Source organism: Phragmites australis, chromosome 17 (genome assembly GCF_958298935.1).
Source record: "Phragmites australis chromosome 17, lpPhrAust1.1, whole genome shotgun sequence".
Classification (NCBI taxonomy): domain Eukaryota; kingdom Viridiplantae; phylum Streptophyta; class Magnoliopsida; order Poales; family Poaceae; genus Phragmites; species Phragmites australis.
In genome coordinates, this window is record NC_084937.1 from 20,547,193 (window position 1) to 20,568,576 (window position 21,384).

At 42.3% G+C, this 21,384-nt stretch overlaps 1 pseudogene; it reads left to right on the forward strand.

Moving 5' to 3' along the window:
* The first annotated feature begins 6,105 nt into the window (after positions 1 to 6,105).
* LOC133897795 (uncharacterized) lies at positions 6,106 to 13,161 on the forward strand (annotated as a pseudogene).
* The last annotated feature ends 8,223 nt before the right edge of the window (positions 13,162 to 21,384 follow it).

The window sequence follows — 21,384 nt, forward strand, 5'->3', positions numbered from 1 at the left end:
AGGTCAAGACACCGGGTATTGATCCAAGCACATGGGGCGCCGGCTGGAGCATGTAAGGTTCGGCGGCCAGAAAGCGGACACAAGTGAACTCTCGCCTCCTGGGGGCCTTGATTTTTATGCATGAAAGAGAGAGAAGAAGAGAGATCGCTTACTTGGTGACCCTCCATCCGTTACTGCCGTGCATAGGATTACGGAATATTACGAGTCCAATAGAAGGGGCGATAAGATTACGCGGAGCCGAAAGCAGGGCAGCGTCGTCGTACGACGCACGGGGGCGAAAAGGACGGACGGCCTGCTGCGTTCTCATGTATTCGCTTGGTCAGGAGGCTGCCGGCGGCGGCCTGGATAGGTGAGGTGGGGATGGGCTGGTGCCGGGGTTGCGGTGCGGCCGCTGCCGCGAGTGTGGAATCTGAGCGTGCGGGACGTGACGGCCACGGCCGAACGGCTGCCGACGGCGGGACGCAACGCAACGCCGGCGTGTTCTTGGTTTGCTGGGTGGGTGTTCGTCACGTTGTTCGTCATGCTTTTCGTTCCGGGCTTGCCTTTCTCGACCCGTCACGTTTTTTGCGTGATTGGAAGCGTGGCCGAGTTTCTCGGTGGGACATGTAGAGAAAATAGTATATACACGCAGAAACAAAATTGGTAGAATCAGGGATGGGTTCAAGGGGGCTGGGTTTTTTTTTGTCATAAACGAGGGAGAGAAGGAAGGAAAAAAAAGAATGAAGAGAAAGAAAAAGAAGAAGAGAGAGGTGGATGAGCTCCCTATCTGATTCGTCTCAACCCGCCATTGGTAGAATATGAACTCGAGGTCAATAGGTCACTTCGAAGGACGCCTCTTCTATCAGAAAATAAAAGAAGCTGGTGACATTTGGGCTCGTGAGCCCATGGCGCTTGCTCAGCATCGGTTCAAATACTGGACTCCGATTTAAACGAGGCCACTGCACAAGGGTCTTTCTTTGTCAACTGGACTTTACTTCGTTTCGGGCTTTCGGTCAGGCCCACCAACGTGAGAGGCAGGAATTGATAATGGATAAGGCCCAATTGTAGTCCAGTAGGCCGCATGCCTCGTTCGTTTTTTATATTTTTAAATCTGAAAATTATAAATATATATATCCATTTTGAATTTTTTTTAATGGAAACAGCTTCCATTAACACAAAGGCACAGCTGAGTTGCTGGCCACGCAAGCTGTTACAACAACCGGGAAATTCTCAAGCTAAAGTTGAGAAGCTTCCCTAACAAGTTTAGAATCATAATTTGCTAATACATCTATGGCCGTATTACATTCTCTGGGACAGTGGACGACCCCAGTTTCATTGAAATGCATCGACAGCAGATTACGAGCTTCCATTACTAACACTCCAAGTGGGGAGAGATCATACAATTTTCCGGATAAAGCAGCCACCAAGTTTGAAGCATCTGTTTCAATAATGATCCTTGTCATGCCCCATTGTCTTGCCTGGCTAAGGGCAGCCATAGCTGCTTCCAGTTCTGCATGGAAAGCATTATTTGCCCTTGCAACCTGTCCAGCTCCTGCAGCAAGAAGTTCTCCTGAGTTATCACGAATTACAAAACCCCAACCGACAGTTTTGTTGGTGTCAGAAAAAGAACTGTCTATGTTCACTTTCAGAATTTCACTTGGAGGAGGTTTCCATTTTGCCTGAGCTCTGTCAGTTCGGTTGTGGGACTCTTTTTTCAACTGTTCAAGGTTCGACCATTGTGATAATCGATGAAAGACATCATCAGGATTCCTGCTACTCTCCCCTGCATTAATTTTATTTCTTGTCGACCACCATACCCATAGCAGCACACACGTCTTGATCTGTTTTTCTGATTCCAAAGTCCATAAAGTTCTAAAAATGTCTTTTGCCGATATGCATTCAATCAATCTCAGTCGAATAGCTTACATATCTGCTCTTCTCCAAATTTCCTTGACCCATTTACATTTTAGGAAGAGGTGACCCCCATCTTCATCCATTCTACATCAAACTGGGCAACTTGTTTCATTATCAACCCCTCTACGAGCCAAACTAGTACGGAAGGGTAGGCTATTATGGCTTAGCCACCAGAGAAAAACTTTAATCTTATTTGGTATTGGGAGTTTCCAGATTTTCTCCCAAATTTGGTTCATGGGCTCTCCATTCTCTGAATTTGCAGCATCTCTGTTCAGATTTTGATCCCTTAATTGCACACCCAATTTGTATGCAGATTTGACAGAGAAGATCCCTTTGTGATCAAAGTGCCAAGCCGGCATATCTTCAAAATTTTCTTTTAGTGGAATCGATAAGATACATTATGCATCTTCTTGGCAGAAAATCAAGTTAACAAGGTCTGTATCCCATTCCATGGTGTCTGGATTGATAAGTTTAGAAACACGATGAAGGATACATTGGCCTCTATGTGTTGCTGGTCTTCGAGTTGTTCCTCTAGGTAACCATGGATCATTCCAAATATCAATACTGTCCCCATTTCCAACTCGCCATATCAAGCCTTTTTTAACTAGGAAAGCTGCCTTTAGGATACTACGCCATGTGTAAGATATTCCCGGCCTTGAAACCGCATTGAGGACACATCCATTTGGGAAATACCGAGCCTTTAAAATTTTTGCACACAGGGATTCTAGATCAACTAAAAGGCGCCAGAACTGTTTGGCCAGCATAGCTTGATTAAAAATATGCAAATCCCTAAAGCCCAAGCCTCCCTTCTTTTTAGACTGTGTCATTTTTTCTCAGCTCACCCAATGAATCTTTCTATCCTCCTCTTTGTTGGCACCACCAGAAACGAGCAATAAGAGAATTGACTTGTTCACAGAAGCCTTTAGTAAGATCAAAACATGACATTGCAAAGGTTGGGATAGCTTGTACTACTGCTTTGATGAGGATCTCTTTCCCAGCTTTAGATAAGAGTTTTTCTTTCCACCCTTGAATTCGACCCTAGATCTTCTGCTTAATGTATTCAAAAGCTCTTTTCTTGGAATGACCGATGAAAATGGGAAGTCCCAAATACCGATCATTTTGTACATCAGATGAAACTCCCAAACAGTTCAACACCTGGGTCTTATGGCTCTGTGGCGTATTATTACTGAACATTACTGCTGTTTTATCCATATTTAGCAGTTGACCGGATGACTCCTCGTACAGTTGTAGTGTTTTTTGCAGTTTATTTGCAACCTCTCCTGTGGCCTTCATAAAAATAACTGAGTCATCAGCGAAGAATATGTGATTAATTCTTGGAGCACCTTGACAAAGCTCAACCCCTCGAATGCTACCATTCTCATCAGCTTCATCTAAATGTGTAGATAGGCCTTCTGCACAAATAATGAAAAGGTATGGTGATAAAGGGTCCCTTGCCTCAATCCTCGACAAGGTGTGATTACCTCTGTAAATTCTGCATTTACTTTGATTTGATATGATACTGCGGTGACGCATTTCATAAGTAACTGGACCCATGTTGCAGAGAAACCCAATTTCGTCATCATGCCTTCTAGGAAAGCCCATTTGACGCGATCATATGCTTTACTCATGTCCAATTTAACTGCAGCCAGACCTTGAACCCCTCTTCTTTTATTTCTCATATAATGTGTCATTTCATAAGCTATCAACACATTGTCTGTGATAAGTCTACTTGGAACAAAGGCACTCTGGTAAGGGATATAATATCAGGCAGGATAACCTTCAGCCGGTTTGCCAAGACTTTTGATATGAGCTTGTAAAGCACATTGCATAAACTGATCGGCCTCAGATCTTTTATTCGATCAGGATTTTTGGTTTTAGGAATAAGTACCACCGTTGTAGAATTCCATCCCGCTGGCATTGCACCACCATTGAGAACTGTCAACACCTCATCTTGGACCCGGCTACTAATTAAAGACCAAAACCTTTTGTAGAAAATTGATGGCATGCCGTCTGGTCCAGGGGCTTTTAGATCACCAATACTGTCCAAAGCTTCCTTTACTTCTTCTCTTTGAAAGGTTTTTAATAAGAAATCATTCATCTCCTGGGACACCTTCCTCTGAACTTTCTGTAACAGTTCATTTGCTCTTGTCCCTGCATGTGTAGAAAACAAACTCTTGTAATGGTTAGTGATAAAAGTTCTAAGCTGCTCCTCCCCCTCCACTACTTCACCATTCTCCATTCTTAACTTTTTTATTTTGTTTGTTTTTCTCCTCTCCGAGGCATACGCATGGAAGAAATCCGTGTTACGGTCACCCTTTGTTAGCCAAGCGGTATGAGCTCACTGCTTCCAGTGAAGATATTTTTGATCCTGCAAGAGCTCCAACTTATACCGTACATGTTCCCGGTTAACACGTTATTGAGTAATGCTGCCTCTTCTACATTTCTCCAATTCTCTCTTTATTCTTTTAATCTTATTCTCAAGCTCTCCTACTACATTTTTATCCCACTCTCGAAGTTCTCCTAGCACTCTGCTTTGTGCTTCCCCTACCCCCTGCGCCCCTGCACAAAAAGCAGCCTCCCAACTATTTTGTACCATCTCCATACACCCGTCCTCCTCAAGCCATCTCGCCTCAAACTTCATTTGATTGTTTGATGCTGATCTACTTGTCCGATCTTCCCATTCACCACAATCAACAATAATAGGACGGTGGTCTAAAATGAATCACCCAGTACAGTGGGAAGCGCAATCTCCACTTGTTGTTAGCCACCGCCCGGTCAAGCCTTTCTCTGATGTAACCATCCGCATTATGTTGATGATTTCTCCACGTGAACATGTCCCCAACGAAACCCAAATCCTCCATTTGACAATCTTCTAGGACCGATCTGAATTTATCCATACACACCTGGGGTTGCATCTGTCCTCCTTCCTTTTCGAAACCAAAAAGGATTTCATTAAAATCTCCCATACATATCCAAGGGCGCTTATGGTGATTATGTAAAAGGCGCAAAAGTCTCCACGTTTTATCCTTTTCATCATTTTTTGGTTCTCCATAAATACCAGTGAATCGCCATAAGAAGCCGTCATCATCAACCATTTTGAAATTTTGCAACCATATACTCCTGTCACCCTACCAATAGGATACATGTTTTCAAATTTTTTGAGAGCTATACGATAGCATCTTCTACATCATATAATTTTTCATTACTATTTTTTTAATTTTAAGAGTATTAGAATGCAATATTTTTTGTTTTCTTAAAACTTGTTGCTTGTTGGTATAACGACATGAGTATATATAATTACAAATTTTCAAAATAGAGACATGTATATGCAATTTTTGGATTTAAAAAATATAAAAGTAGAAAATTCTTGTTTTCAAGGCGTTGTTGCGGAATTGTGGTTTGTGAAATGTCCACGTGAATGTACGATTTCCTCTTAATTACTCTAGAAAAACAAGTCCTTCTAAAAAATGTGGTTACAGAGGTGACACGGAAAACGCAAAATGCCTCTTGGTGTTCTCTGGTTTCAGGGGGACACACGTGCAACCGTGCACGTTGGGGTAAAATTTTCCAACGAATTGATTTTTTTCTCGAAAATGGGCACATCAATAATATTAAAGATTTGGAACACAAATATTTTGGTTTTTGAGTAGGCTATAAAAATTTAACAAAAAAGAAGCTAAAATTGTACTACTCGCACATGTTAGGTCTGACCATCGGATCATGAGCGCGATCACTCTGGATTCACGATAACGCAAGCGACCAGACTTCTCGACCACCCGAGCGATCAGAAGAGCGACTAGTCGTACCTGCTCCGATCACGACCAGTCGTACATGCTCCGATCATGACCAGTCTAGCTATCCGTCGTGTACGTACTGTTCTCGATCACACCGATCGATCAGCAATGTCCAGTAACTCTTGAGTCGTGTACTACTCGATGAGAATGAACCGTGCATCTCGACGAGAAACGAATAGAACGTCGAACAACAGAAACTTGACGAAAATAATAAAATAAGGCAAAAACTCTCCAGAGCAAATTTTAGACTTTCTTCAACTCGTGACTTGCACGACTCTGTATCTTACAATGACCTGCTAACTCCGAATTCTAACACGAATCATACCAGTTCGCAATCCGATTCTAACTCTAACTTCAACTTAAACTCTACGTACATAGGAAACAACACTATAACCATATACAGACAGTATACAATCTCCTTACTTCCGCATAAACAAGTCCCCGAATCGTAGGACAGGGATTAAGTCCAACAGCACAGACACAACGAAGGCGAGGCTGCGCTCCGGTTAGAGTTCCCGAGTCCACGGCTGCACACGTCGCTGCTTCCTCTCCATTCCTCCACGTCCAACCCCCGGTCCCTCCCACCGCCATGCCTCCCGCCACCGCCGCCTTCCTCTACCCCGCCGTCGCGGTCTCCAGTCGCGCGCTTCCACTCCGGCGGGCGAGGCACCTCGCCGTCCGCGCCGTCGCCTCCCTTCCCGCCTCCAAGCCCGTCCCTGCGTCTTCCAAGGTGCGATCGCCTGGCGCTTACTCATTTGGTTGTAGTGTACTGCATACCGGTTCCGGTTTCATGCCGGATTGAACTGATGAGCTCACTGAGATCGATGAAATAGCTCGGATTCGTAGCGCGATTGGAATGTGGTTACGTAAACTGCTAAGATGCTCACTTTTCGATCTCATGTTGTTGGGCAATAGGGGTTGCGATTCCCTACCTGTGATGGTCAAGTTAGAAGTACGATGGGTAGACTCCGTGATCTTCGAGTCTATACACTGTTTTGGTTCGCTTAAGTATGTGGAGATGCAGATAATGAAGAAATTGTCATGTAAGAGTAAAAGATGAAAACGCAATAACTCTTACAGCGGCGGAGCTTGAGAGGAAAAGTTGACGGGGGAAATCTAAGATACACACCTAAATATATACTCAATTTAGTGTTCTTGTTAATATAAATGTGATGAAAATTAGTGTTCTCTATAGAAATTTTCTACCAAGGGGGGGGGGGGGGGGGGGCATGGCCACCTTTGGTTTCAATGAAGCCCCGTCCCTGAACTCTTACTCTGAATGGGTAGAAGACATTCCTTAATTTGAATTGAGTTTAAAACACCAGCGTCAACATACATCATATATTGTGTACCGTAATTTGAGTTAATTTTAAGATATCTTCTATTCTACTCTACATGTAGCAAATCCTTGAAATTTCAGTTGTGGAGAGGGAAGGGGGATCTTATGATCATTGATCAGATACCTCTTTATTTCCTAAGAAGAACTAAGCATTAAGTTTTACATCATATAGACTAAAAAACCTAAAAACGTAAGATTTGCCGCCTCCAGTTCTTACTATCTTACTATAAGCCAATATGACACCTGTCACAATTGGAAAATGATCAGTTTAACTTTGTTTATGATGTTTGGCACAAGAAAAAAAAAGAAAGCCTACTGTGATTATTGTATTAGAATCTACAAATCTTTCTGTATTAAGCTAATAAGAGGGAACATTGGATACAAAGAATAGGATATGGCAGATCGCCCTCTAATCCCGGGCTTCTCCAGTAGACTCAACGCTCTGATCGATGCTAAGGATAGATCGCCCTCTAATCGCTAGGCTTCTCCAGCCGAGAAGAGGCTCTGATCTAACCATCTGAACAAAAGCCCTTTGCTGAATTCTTCTTGCTTGATTACAATAGGTGATGCGTCCTCCTTTATATAGTAGTCGGTCCTAACAATCTAAACTAACAAATCTTATCTTTAAGACTAACTAATATATCTTATCTCTAACTAATCTAATATGATCCCTAATCTTATCTCCAACTCGGTGCTACAACAACACTGCTACAGTGACACCGACGAATAGTAATTTCAGCCCTCCTTGCAAGACAACTTGTCCTCGAGCTGTCTATTTAAGGAGAACAGCGACGACGAATTGATGTGCGGCGGCAGAAATTGTTGGAGGGCGATGGTCCGCAGCAAGAAAACGTCTTGATACCAAATATTATGCTTATAAGAGGGAACATTGGATACAAGGAGTAGGATATGGCAGATCACCCTCTAATCTCGGGCTTCTCCAGTAGACTCGAGGCTCTGATTGATGCCAAGGACAGATCGCCCTCTAATCATTGGGCTTCTCCCGCTAAGAAGAGGTTTTGATCTAATCATCTGGGCAAAAGCTCTTTGCTGAATTCTTATTGCTTGATTACAATAGGTGATGCGCCATCCTTTGTATATGAGCCGGTCCTAACAATCTAAACTAATAAATCTTATCTCTAACTAATCTAATCTAATCCCTAATCTTATCTCTAACTTGGTGCTACAGCAACGCTCTGCTACAGTGCCACCGACGAACAGTAATTTCAGCACATAACACTCTGTCTCAAAAGAAAAAGAAAGAAAAAGGAAAGAATCTTTCAACCTTTTGGGCTAACATTCTGTAACCCTCATCTCTATTTTTTTTCTCTCATTCTCCTTCTCCCCCTCTCAATCATACCATTTTCTAACCCTTTTGCCTTCTGTCCTTTCATCTGCTTATCCAGTAGTTCTCCTGTTGATTTATCTAGTTTCAGACTGCTAGTTAATAGTCTGACATCTACTTTGATCATGCCGATTTCTTTTCTTCACAACCAATGTTATATGTTACTATCTTTGCTTCTGCATTTTTACCTGCTAGCCAGCTAATGAAATGATTTTTGGAATGTTAATTTAATTTCTCGGTGTGTATAGCTGAGTTTATGCGTAAAATGTGCATGATTTCTTAGAGAGTGAAGTTGTTGTTTTTTTGCTCCTACCATCACAATGAGGAGAGAATAAGATTTACGAAATGGACCTTATATGGTTAAAACGAGATATAGGGAGGCAAGCAAATGTGCCATCCTGCTCTCCTTGTTTTCTTCCTTCACTTCTTTTCTGATAGATCCCTCACTTATTCTTCTCTCCGTGTGATTAGTGTGCTGCACCGTGCTAGGTTGTGGAATCCTTTCAATTGCCCATTCATTGCAATTTGCCATGTTTGTTTTTCTAAAACCAGACTTCATCATGTCACTGCATTTTTTTAGTGTATGTAAGCTGTGAGGAAGACTGAAATATGAATTGAATTGCAAAAAGTTTTCTAACAATCAGATCATTAACTGTTAGCTTAATACTCCAAAAGCTTGGACCATTTAAGATATGCCATTATTATTATCATCTGTGAAGCCTGCTCATGTGGATGTGACATGCCATTATTATTATCATCTATGAATCCTGCTCATGTCGATGTGCATTTAACCAGGCAGCTTTGAGTTCTAAAACATGGAAGCATAACATGATCCAGTGTGGACTATAACACTAAACTGAATCCTTTTTGGTAACTGGGCTAAGTTAGATCTTGAACAATGGAGCAAACTGTACTAAACTTAGGCGTATTCCAACAGCTTGAATATCAGCTACTATAGCAGAAAATATCCTAGCATTAGACTTTAAAGAATGATGTGTGTCGACAAAAGGTTATATCAACCATCCTTTTCTGCCTCTCTCTGCTGTTATCTGTTCTATAGCGTTGTTGGTGTGTTTCCAGACTGGAAAGTGGCAGTGGAGGTTTGAGAATAAGCCGTAAAACATTTACTATGAGGAACATGAGCAGGAGATTTCTGAGAATGTGAAGAACAGCCTAATGATCCCTACAATTTCTGATGTTAGCACAGTGGAGGAATGGAGGGTGATCGCCAAAGATATCGTTGGGCGAAAAGGAGAACTAGGCTACCGTGCTACTATTGTTGATTGGCCTGGTCTTGGTTATTCAGATAGGCCATCTCTGAACTACAATACTGATGTGATGCAGAGTTTTCTGGTTCAGCTAATGAATTCACCAAATAGTCCTATGGCAAATGCAGGTAAACCAGGTTTTTACTCTTTCCGTGCTCTGGTAGTCTGGCTCTGTGAGTATTTTCAGTGGAATTTATATCTGACCAATACACTCTACTTTGGTTGGGATACCTGGTTGATGAATATTCCATTTTATTCTTCTATATCTTAGATTTTAACTTCCTATCCTACCTGCATATGATCACTGTTATCATTGTCCAGAGAAAAGATGTGTGGTTTAGTGTTCAGACAGTTCAGTGAGTGGTTCGACCAGAAATACTATGCTTGTGCACATGATTACCTCTGGCCAAGGGCATCCATTTATAGGAAACTAAAAGAGAGCATAACATGTTTGGCAGAACAGTGGTTCACTCTCAAAATGATCTCTTATGATATTTTATGAGCAAATCATATGCCAGAAGCCAAGAGACACCACATTGCAACATGCTAGATTAATCATATTTTCGCTAATGGGGATGCCGGTTCCCCTGGACACCAACCAATTTCCCTGCCAGCCAATATGATTTATTGATTTTCAATAGTTCAGCAAGCAAGAAACTGCAAGCATTCAGTTAATACTTTTGAAATTGCCCTTTTCCTTGAATTTCATTATTCAATTAACGGCGGGGTTGTACTGTCTATTCCATGATCAGATGGTGAACTGGTAATAGTTGGAGGTGGTCATGCAGCAACAATAGCAGTCCGTGCAGCTGGCAAGGGCCTTATCAAACCATCTGCCATCGCTGCTGTTGCCTACCTGGGCTGGATCCCTACCCATTGTATTTGGCCGAGGTTCTGATATGGAAACCAGGTAGTAAACTAAGTGTACAAACCTCTTTTGTATAACATATATCTGTCAGAGAATGCCCGGAAAGATCCTCTTGACTCTTTTAACCTGTGACTTTCTTATATGCTTAACATTTGGGTTGAAACGCTTCTGCTAAGAGAACTTCTTAAGATAATGCTAATATTTGTACACTTAACGTTGTGTTTCAACAATACTATGCATTTTCATGGGTAACACCATGTCGTTTTTCAATCAACATTTGGCCATGGACAGTATACGCTCTATGTACGTGCCTCATGCCTATAGAACATACACTTGACCCCTTTCCTCACTGCATTTGTCGTCTGTTTTGCTTGATATATGTTGATCGTCATGGTGCATACCATACACATAACTACACAAAAGTGCGCAAAGCAGATCTTATAAGTTGTGAAGTTATTGAGACAATAGTATGACCCTGGCAGTCATTGTATGCAGCATGACTAGAAAAGAAATGCTCCTTGAAATCATTATAATGACCCTAACTTTCCATCTACTGATCGAAATTTATTTCTCATACCACATATTGCCACTTGTTCTAGAGTGCTATCACTAATTGGATCACATGTTCTTACTGCTCTATCACCTTCAAACGAACACTGCATTGTCTTTGTTTAGTAACACAGTGCTGCTATGTATACAAATGGTTTCAATCATTTACCGCTTGCCACACCATGAAGGGCAGGCTTCATGGCTGGGATGTGATTGAGAATGTTGTTTGTATGAATGAGTGTGCCTTGTGTAATGGCTTAGTAAGATTTGGCCTTGGTTGACATTTATGATCTTGTCTATGTTGTTGTATATAGAAAGTGGCAGTAGCATGGTTTTGCAGTCACTTCATTTTCCAAATTGGTTCCACAGTTTAATCTGATTAAGGAGATCACTAATCTCGCTTTCAAGCACTTATTTTCATTCATTTTCATGTGTATGACTATCGCTCATTTAACTTATTCTGAATTTCTTACATACATGTATAAATAATGGCAGAACTTGTGGTGGATGCTTGCTAGAGTTATAGCAATATCCTAATCGCTTGTTAAATAATACAATACAAGGTATCAAATTGAGTTATTACGTATATTTGTCAGAGAATGCCGAGAAATATCCTCTTGTGACTTTTGACATCTCTTATATTTTTTACATTTGGGTCGAAGTTGTTGAGACAATAGTATGACCCTGGCACTCATTATATGCAACAGGACTATATGAGAAATACTCCCTCTTGAAAATCATTATGAGGACCTGGATTTTCCATCTACTTAATGAAATGTGCTATGCATACCTCATATTGTCATTTGTTATGCAGTGTCCATGTTGTTACTAGTTGTATTCTTGTTCTTACTGGGCTATCGCGTTTGACGAACAATGAATTTGCTTTCTTTGTTTAGTAATGCAGCACTACTATGTATACAAATGCAATCATTCATATACAAGTTATCACACCATGAAGGGCTGGCCTCATGGCTGGCGTGCAATGAATTTGTCTATGTTCTTGCGTAGAGAAAGTGACAGTAACATGGTTTTGCAGGCACTTCATATTCCAAATTGGTTAATTGGCTTAATCTGATTAAGGAGATGGCCATTCACCAATGCTACTTTCCAGCACTTATTTTCATTCATTTTCATGTTTATAATATCAGGCCGTATCATTCATGTAACCTATGCTGATATATATGTCTAACTACTTAGATAAACTTGTGTTGGAGTTTTGCTAGAGTGTCCTGAATCATGTGTTAAATAATACAAAAATACCGATGTAGAAAATTCTGCGTTATGCTCGTTCCCAATAAGCTACAGATATCTCAGCCTATTAATGCTTAAGATTCCAATTGATTTTACTAAAAATATTTTTTGTCGATTCTAATTAATAGGTATGGGCCATTGGCTGGATGATGTACAATGTTCCGGTGAGCAACGAAAAGTCCATCCAGTCTCAGTACAAGTCCCATGTTTATGCCAACCCTGAGATTGTGACGCAAGATATCATCGAGAGCCGATACGAGTTAACCAAAAGGAAAGGTGCACGGTTTGTCCCTGCTGCGTTCCTGACAGGCTTTCTCGATCCTGTTCAATGAAGGGAAGAATTCCTGCAGTTGTTTGCCAAGTTGGACGGAGACGCACCGGTTCTGATTGTGTCGACGCTTAACGCTCCCAAGAGGTCGAAGGCTGAGATGGAGGCTCTCAAGGGCGCTAAAGGCGTGACCAAATTCGTGGAGGTTCCAGGTGCCCTTCTGCCGCAGGAAGAGTACCCCCCCCCCCCCCCCCCTTAGCAGTTGTTGCTTGCCTACACTTACGCCAGAGTGAGATTCAAGTCCCACACTTTTGTGAGTAAATTCATGAACTCGAGGTTTTAGCACACAATAAAGCAGCATCCTGGTTGAGCTTGGCGAGGGCGAGAGGGAACCGCATTTAAGTGAGGGAAAATGCAGTATAAGAGTATTTTCAAAAGACTCTAAAATTCACCTTCTATATCCTTATATAGAGAGTTTCTCAAATGTATTTTTTCCTTAAATATTTTTTTCTCTCCAACAAACTCTCGATACACTATTCCCTATATTTTTTCTTATGTGTCACCGACGGATAGACCACATTTTTCATACACCTATAGAGATCAGCACAGAGCTAGCCACACGCATATAGCTAACCAGCGGAGGGGCTCCCGTTGCACGGCGGACCGGCGTGGGGACGGGACGAAACTGGCACGCGCCAAAACACCATGGGACCTCGTAGAAGCTCATCGTGGTGGAGCTCTGGCCGGTGGAGCAGCGCTGGTGGTGGTTCGACGTGGAGATGGGAGGCGGCGGCAATGGAGGCAGCGGCGGCGTAGCCTCAAATCTGGTGAGGGCGATTGATGAGCTGCAGTATGGAGTGGTCAAAAGGAAGCTCTAGAGGATGATGAAGCTCAAGGAGAAGGTTGGGAAGCTCAGCCTCACCATGAAGCTCGGATTTCACTGGTGGATGGTTCGATGGAGGCGAGCTTCGGTGAGGGGTAAGAAAGGAGGGGGATGAGGGAGGAGGCTGCGACTAGGTGGGGGAGAAGCCGGAGGAGGGCTGCTGCTGGAGCCGGGCGCAGGAGGGCGGGTGGGGCCATCCCTGTTGGACGGATAGGGAGTGGGTGGACGGTCTCGAGAAATAAAGAGCGGAAGGGGTGGGACATGGGTCTATTGGAGAATGATTTTGATCTATAAATCTCTAAATTTAACTATAGGGAGTTGAATAGAGAGACTTTTGGAGATGCTTTAAGTGGCAAGTGAAGTGTCCCAGTGGACTTTCTCTAACCTTTGCTGAAGTGCAACAACCAGGAGGATCCATGGAGCGGACACCGCCGAGTCGAAGCCGATTATAATTCGGCGAGATTGAGCCCTTGATTTGCCCGAATAGATTGGTAGGATGCAGGGCATATACGTGTGGTGATGGTACTTCGTTGTTTAAGATTGCGTGGGGCAGATGCATTACAGCAGCTCTGGTCCAGATGGCACCATTGCAGTTTACGATCTTGTGGAGAGAATCAAGTTGGTGAAGGGATCGGCATTTAGCAATCACCATTGCAATCTTACTCCTGGAAATCAGAAGTTTTAGAATGAGGAAAAGAATATTGTGAAAGCCGTTATTAAACACATCCAAAGAGATTGAAACAAACTTGTCGAAGGCGATAACTGCTTTGTGCATGTAGGAGGTAAGGCCCCATATGGAACAGGGAAAAATCCTGTGAAATAGTCGTGAAATTCTTTTGTTCTAACCAGACCCGAAAAGTTCTTTTTGTTTTCCCCGGCCAGGAAGGGTGATTCCTAATTGTAAACCTGTAGTCCTCCAATCTTTTTTAGGGAATCTAGTCCTTCAATCTTGTCAACTTCCATCTCCAACTTTTCTCCCATCAGCTGATCCGGTTCTATCTCCCCTAACCGAACGGGAAAGGCAGTCATGGCTCTGATTATCCCTTCTCCATCTTGACACCACGTATAGCCGTGACAAAAAGCGTTAGATTGGTAGCAGCGTGTCAAGTCCATTATGAACAAAGGACAAGATCAACATGCAATCTCCTCCACATCACAAATGGGAAAAAGATTTTGATAAATCTTTATGCCCTTGCTTTCTCCTCTGCACGCAGACAAAAACATGAGCTGTTAGGGCCATATGATAACAAACTTGCCGCTACATCACTCACTGCATCAGTGACCTCGGCTCACTGACAAGTCCCACCAACTCCAACAAATCCAAGTTGCTTCGCTATCTCCATAAACCCTTTCGATGGTGCTCCCATCACCTTGCGACAAAATGATTATCGATTCATCCTACACAGGTTCTTAGCTCCTACTATCATCCAGAGGCTTCTTTGTCATGTTCAAACAAAAGTTTTGGCTCTTGTTCTCTACCCTACTTTGGCTGTAATTTGGCAAGAAGATAAATTGAGATTACCTAGCCTCCGAAACTTGTTAAAATGGTTACAGACCAAACGCTAGCCAAATCCAGTCACGCATAAGGTACAACAAACGGCAAGCCGAGCAACAATCTACAGGGTTCTTGCGAGAAACACGTTGCTCCTTGTGATTTCCTCATGGAACCTCTTCATTCCATGTAAGGCTGAAAAAGATGACGACGAAATTTGATGGATGAGTTTTTCAGAAGCATAACGAATTAGTAGAAGGCTAACCACATAGGACGTGGACCGCAATAAAAGAACCGTTGCGTTCACCGTTGACTCCATGATGCACATAAGTCAGCCTGTGTCCGTAGGGAATGCGGCTGCATCTATCGATTGATCACGGCATCACATCGCAGCCGCAGCTTTGACAAATAGGCACGCCCTTGCCGGCCCTGTTTCACACCTGGGCTCTCCCGTGCCTTTCGCCAGCCGACGTCTCCGATTAGGGGATCCCTTTCGGAGACATCCCCGCCCGTCCATCGGAAAACGTTGCTCTTGAAATTCTGTTGACAATCTATTTGTCCGGCTTATAAGTTTTGCTACCTCACTGAAACTGAACTGTTTCATGTGAAATTCCGGCGTTCTAAACAGCCTGTTAGATTTGGCAGCTTCGCGGGGATGTGAACTTTCGATATTTTATTTTTCTGCACAATCGTCGGATTGCTCCAGGTATATTGGGACGCTACCAACATTGTGTTTGGTAGGATACGAAGCTTTCTGCTGAATTTTCCACTGACGAAGCTGGTGCGATGCATGCAGGCGTTGCGTTTTCAATTTGCGACGCAGGCAGCACAACCTGACATATCAAATGTAAGCAACGAGTTCGTTTTCGCCGGCGGTGCATCTCGGATCGACCTTCTTTTGTACCAACGCACAAAAGTCTACTTTTGATGAACCGCTGGGGACATATGACGATATATCGATGAACGGTTTGGAGATAGATGAAGATCTATTGCGAACATCTGTTTCTTTTTTGGTTCAGGAATATCATTAGGTATGTATACGTATGAACATGTAGTTTCGTCTATGCTTACTACATTGCTTTGTTCTCTTGTGATCTTGTCCATTGGGTCTTGGATCCTCGTCGGGGCCGGGGCTGGAGGGTCATTTTACATTTGGTAACAATTTTGGGATGTCTGGATCAGGTTTAAAATCTCGGGTTTCAAGTTGGTTACATTTTTGCTTTATCCAGGACCGACCTGTTGTCACCCTTAGGCAAGGGGGCGGTCACCCCCTCTACCTCATTGCGCACATGTTTTATAACATGCTCAAGGTTTATCTAACCTCTAAGTGTAGTTTTAGTAATTAACGATAATATCTATGAACTAATAATTATGTTGAGAATTGTTAGTAAGTTGTTCCATGGGTGATGCATGGATGATTGATTATGGATTCATTGAGAAATGTCATGTGATCAAGATAAATGCATCAAGATAAATAAGCTCTAGGTGATACTCGGGTAAATGGTGATAATACTTATAGACTAATAATTATGTTGAGAATTGTTAATAGATAATTTAATAGGAGATACATAAGTGATAAAGTATGGATTAATTGAGGAATACCATGAGATCAAAGAGACGCATCAAAGTCATTGAGCTCTAGGTGATGCTTGTGAGATGAAGGAGAAGCTCAAAGAAGATTGACGATAAACGTGAATACTAAGTCACTTGTAGAGATTAAATGACTAAAAGTATGGGATTGTCAATTGAGCTTTTATGGACTAACCAAATTACTATGTTCTTGAGTGAGTGGGGTTAGGTTCTATACGAAGGTAAGTATTGAATTAAGATATTTATGCCAGATTGGAAGAGAAAGTCAAAACAAGCTTAATGGATAACTTGTGTGTTTGGTGCTTATGGTTCATGTCTTGGCAGTGAGTTAGATGAAGATGATATGAAAAGAAAAGTTTTCCATATTTAGTGCATGGATAACAATGAAGTGAACTTTATCAAACTTTTGAAAGATCAAGAGAAGATCGAGATAGGAAGCAAGGATGAACATCATCATTAAGCTAAAGTGAAGAGTTGATGATAAACCTAAAAGAAGCATCAGGATTCGGATGATGTGTTTGTCAAGTCCGATGGGATGACTTAAGACAAAGGTATAACTAGAATATGTTTTCTAGTTTTACCGGTCTCAAGGTGCTTGGTGGAAGATCAGGTTATACAATTGATAGTCGTACTATCAAGAGGGGCTGCAGGATGCGTAGCTCACAGGATGTCAAGCGCTCATGTCATATGCTCAATGCGTGGTGGGTGTGTGAGTATGTCTTGCTTAGTATGTTGAAGGTATCTAAACGGTGGTTTAGATTTAACATTTTGTGTAGTTGTTACCTTTGTGGTGGATGTGTGCCTCTGACCAAGCCTATGTGACGTTTGGTGTGCCATGTGGTACCTAGTTTAATCTTGGATGATAAAGTTTAATAAAATAGGTAGAAGTGTCTGAATCGGTTTTTAGAATATTCCTAGGTTTGATCTAATATGTTTGAGATTAAGCAATTAGTTGGGATGTGTAGCCTTCTGAATAAGCTTTTCGTAGAGTCTAAGTTCACTGAAATTGGATACCGAGTTCAAAAGTTATTGGCGTTTTTCATAGTGTCAGGTGTGCTGATAGGAAGTTCCGATGTGAAGATCGAAAGTTTCAATGTGTCGGAAGTTCTAATCCAAGTTTAGATGTGTTAGAACCTTAATTTTTCAGAAACATGGTGTTTTCGGGTTTGAGTTAGTTTTGGATCGAAAGTTTCGATGTGTGCTTTTTAGCAGATCTGAGTGTGCTCTGTGTCTCAAATCTGACAGTTGGGATTCATAGGATTGGAAGTTTCAATCAGTATAGAATCTTCCAACGGCTAGTTTATAGAGTTGGGGGTATTTAGCCTACTTGCATGAGGGAAAGTCTTTGGAGGGGTTTTAAATTGCTTTGCTGGTGCTATGAAGTGCTTGGGAGGTGTTGGAACTTGTTGTTCCACCTTTGAGTGCTCCTCTCTCTTCTCTCTTGGGTTGAGTTGTGATATTCAAAGCCTTTGTAGCTTAGTGAGGATAGACAGAGGTGTGGTGCTTTTGTAGCTCATGGTTAGCGTATTGATTGCATGTGTCGAGCACTTGGCTTAGTGTAAAGAGTGCATACAGGAGTTTGTTACTCTTGGAGACTACCGTCTCCTAGATGTCTTGGTGGTGGATTGATGTCTCGAGTGAAGATTGTGAGGAGGCTTGGAAGTGGTAGTGGAACTCACCATCTCTGGAGTGGAGGAACAGTTGGCCATAGTGGAGACGAGGAGTGTATTGTGCAACCTCATGAGGAAAAGGGTTGAAAGAATCATGACTCAAGTGTGACCGAGCTTCCTCAACAGAGACATAGGATATCGTTTCGAACTTCGATAAGAAATCATTTATCTATGTATCTCTTTATATTTGTGCATTACTTTGATATGCCTGCTTATATGCTTATATGTATGTACATTAAGTTACTTTCGTGATATCCAATCTAGCTATTTTTACCTGTATCGAAATATCCGATCAGTAGGATAGGAACATCTGATTGGCCTTGAATCGGAATATCCGATCGGTAGGATCAACACTTTTTGGGTTTTCTTGTATTTTTTGCTGGAATTGAATAATCTATATCACACTAGGATTGTAACATTTTACATTTATTTAGAGTGATTGTGCACTAGTCAAGCCTAACATATTTAGATTTTTTACTGGTGCAAAGCCCGTTAGTTTATTTTCATTGCAAGTTTACACCAACTATTCAGAAAGGGGATAAAGTTTTTAAAACGCCTATTCACCCCCCTCTAGAAAACATCATTGTCCTTTCATATGTATAGTAACATATTAAACTCATTTTAGAAGGTCTTAGTATACGAATCAACCAAGTCCATAATAACAAAAGTTGTAGAGGATTTAATAAGCTTTCTAGATTATATTTTTATGCAATTTTTGGCTAAGTAAACCGTGTGATATGGATTTTCAAAGTTTACTAAATAATATTTCAATGGCACATTAGGTTGTCTCAGTTTTGAGTAGTTTTGGGGGCTTTAGAGCCCGAATCACTTATGGGTGTTTGGTAGCCAGTTTTGAAGTTCAGTTTAAGTACATAGTTTTTTGCATTAAATTAGGGCATGAACTAAGAAGTTGTAGTTATTTTTGTGCAGATGGTGAAAAATATATTTATTCACCCCCATAGCTTTTGTATAAAAATATATACAAAATTATTAACTAACAATGCTGTAATGAACTGACGGTCGTCATGGCTATTTTGGGGAATTGAGGCGTTTGAGCGTAGGAACTGCTACATTTTGTACTTACATGATAATGTGGTTTTAAATATGCCATCACTTCTATGAAACTTGTCAAGATACCAAGCAAGTGTTTTTATCTATGAAACTTGTCAAGATATGTCTTCGAAATAAAATGGGAGATGACTTTCTTCAATACTTTTTTAGGGAAACTTTCTTCAGTATTACATGATTATTGAGAAGGAACTAGCCGCAAAGATCACTACCGAAGAGATCAACTTGTTCAATGAGCTTGGTAGTCGTAGAGCTAAATTTAAACTAATACAAATGTAGCTTTCTTTTGTATTACCAAACAAACGATGCTATACGATATTATTAGTATATTTGAGACTTAATATATTGTTGTATTATATCTCTTGTGTGATTGTTCTCTTCTTCGCCCCCCCCCCCCTCTTCTCCAAATCCTGGCTCCACCTATGATCTGATCAGAGGATACGGTTCTCTTCAAGGAAAAAAAAAAATGCACCCCTCTTATGTCTTTCAAGCGAAAACTAGAACTATATCACTTAAAAGTTGTGCCATTTAATGTTATGTGGCTGTGGTCCATGAGAACTCAAGGAAAAATCAATGAATGCCAAAGCAAATATGACTGGACATGAATTTGATAGATAAGCAAAGAAAGGAAAAATCGACACAAGAGATAAATAGCAAAACCATGATTAACATATGGAAAAAGTCTATATAACCCTCTGAACTATCGACTGGTGTATATTTAAAACCCCGAACTACAAAACAGGTATTATGGACCATAAACTTTGTAAATCGTTTATTTAATTGCCTCGCTGGCACTAGTACTATTCATGGCGGCGCAACTAAACCCAACATGTGTGGATTGCTGCGCCGACTGCGAGCCATCGCCAAATTCACGCGTGCGGAAGCTTGGATGATGGCTGGCGATGCTCACCATGGTCTGAGTTTGGGCGAAGGGGCTACATGTGTGGATCCGGATGTGGGTGTCGATGGGGAGCCGATGGGGAGGCCCTTGTGCGATAGGACTCAATAGAGCCATCAAGACGTTGGTGGCTCACGGATCAGCAGGAGCGGCGGCTGCACTAGGTAGCCAGAAGAGTAGCAGAGAAGGCGGGCCATGGCTAACATGACAGGCACAATAGGTCTAGTTGGACAATAGTAGAACGTCAGCATGTGCTGGCAGTAGGGCTACATCGGCACATGGCCCCAGTCCTCTTCTCCACGGTGGGCGGTGGCAACAGGGTGGCCAGTAGGAGCGGCGCGAGTGGCATGCACAACACTGCCAGCAGGAGCAATGCGGGTGGCATGCACAGCACGGCTAGCATGCTAGGGCTTCAGCATGTTACTCCTAGCGGCACATAGAAGCCAAGGAGAAGCTATGTTGAGGGCTATATGGAGTTGTGGTCTCTTCTACAGTGTCGGTGGTTACGCGCGGTGGCAGGGACATGGGTGGCACAACACTAACGTAGCTCGAGGTGGAAGGGTTCAAATTGAAGCTACGGAAGGCAAGCTAGATTCTAGTAAAGGGTGAGGGAGAGAGTAATTGGAGAGAGAGGGTACCGAGGGTGAGGTATCAGGCTCGACGGGAGGATGAAGATTAAAAGGGCAAAAAGAATGGACGACCGATGACGCTTGTTCTTGGCCGGGCAATCTAGGGCACTTTGTGCTCTGTGGTTTGGTAGGGACATAGAGGAGGAGGAGAGGAGGAAGGTTGTCGGAGGATTAACTCCAGTCGCAGGGATCCCGTGAGACCCCTTTTTAGAGATTCGGCCGGGGGGATGATCCTGAATAAGTTCGTCGGAGAAATAAATGGGAATGAATGTAACGGCCGGTGGTGGGGGTGTTGACCTAGTGCAAGAAGAAGTAAATGCACCGGAATTTCGACAGGTTCGGGCCGCATGGGGGCGTAATACCCTACTCCTGTATGGATGCTATAACTGTCCTGAGGAAGTCCCTCAAGGATGTTGCTAGTTACAAGAATGTTGATCTATCTAAGAGCTTGAGGCTTCTTGTTCTTCGGCTGGGACTGGGCTCAACCTTCCTCACGGTGTCTCTCTTCTTTCTCTGTATTGCCGGCTTTCTCATCGCCTCTTTTTCTTTTCGCCCCTTTTTCTTTTCCCGCCCCCTTTT